This window comes from Ischnura elegans, unplaced genomic scaffold, assembly GCF_921293095.1.
Source record: "Ischnura elegans unplaced genomic scaffold, ioIscEleg1.1, whole genome shotgun sequence".
Classification (NCBI taxonomy): domain Eukaryota; kingdom Metazoa; phylum Arthropoda; class Insecta; order Odonata; family Coenagrionidae; genus Ischnura; species Ischnura elegans.
Window position 1 is genome coordinate 145,486 of NW_025791691.1, and position 1,234 is coordinate 146,719.

Sequence of the window (1,234 nt, forward strand, 5' to 3'; positions counted from 1 at the left end):
GGTGATCTTGCGATCAAGGTTTACCTATATTTCAGTTGAAAGCTTTCACAAATCCAATCTTTTTAAGAAAACTGTATATCTGCTTTTCGTGATTCCCATTGTAATAGAGATTATTGGTCACCAATCAAATCCTTCCTCAAGATAATATTATCAGTCCAATGACTCATTTGGTAAAAAAAAATAGTCGTACTCTAAATGACTTTTGATAGCCCTACGAATGACAACATACTATGATGATGATGATTTGGTTTGTCTAATGTTAATTAATTTAGATTTTATTGAGGGTTTCCTATTTTTAAATGGCAATTATAAACATTAAAAAACTCCGAAAGTTGTCTTGAAACTTTATTATCAAGGAAGTCGAAGATTGCAAAACACTGGGCAACACCTTCAAACCCAGCAATAGAATTTTCGAAGATTTTATGTTTTGAAAAACATCGGGAATTATTTATTTTTATTCAAATAAATATGGAAGTGTGATAGTCCAAAGCGTAAAGCGCTTGGGTTCTGATCGAGGGGTCCCGGAATCAAATCCAGGATGAAGCCTTCGGACACTAAAACTAAATCTTAGAACTAAACCAGATCCTAGAGGTGCGAATTGGCCGGGGTGATCTGGGTGAGTTCTACCCTCACCTATCTTGAGCAACCTTCAGGTTGAATCACTGAGTGAATGAATTACAATATGTACATGATTATCGTGGTTGGCCTTGTATTTGAGATTATAACTCATCATCCACAGCCTTCTTCAAGTTGTTTATATTAATCCAATGTATGTTTTTGTAAAAAAATGTTGTCTTTCTCGCCAAGAATTTAGACTGACTAAGCATTACCCTTGTTAGGACAGTGCTGATGTTTTTCTTGTCTGAAATTAAGTAATTCAGTGTATCTTGAGAGCTTCCTTGTAACTAAGTACTTTATCCAAGGCTTGCAGTATTGTCATGAGGGCGAAGATATCTCATGCATAGAAGAGCGTATAATAGAGTCGGCATTTGAAATTTTACCGGCGCAAGTGAAATATCTCAAACGGTTGAAATCTCAAAAAATATACTCATAATGAAGAAACGCATATTCCTCTTTGATGAATAGTCCTATTTATCCTTATTTAAACTCAAATTAGATTTCCACTTTAAGCTGTCTCACTTGATTGGCGCTTAGGTATCATAAATAATTCTTAACCAGTGTACTGTGTGTGTGTATACACGTTGTCCTGAGGTGCACCTGTGTGTATACACCT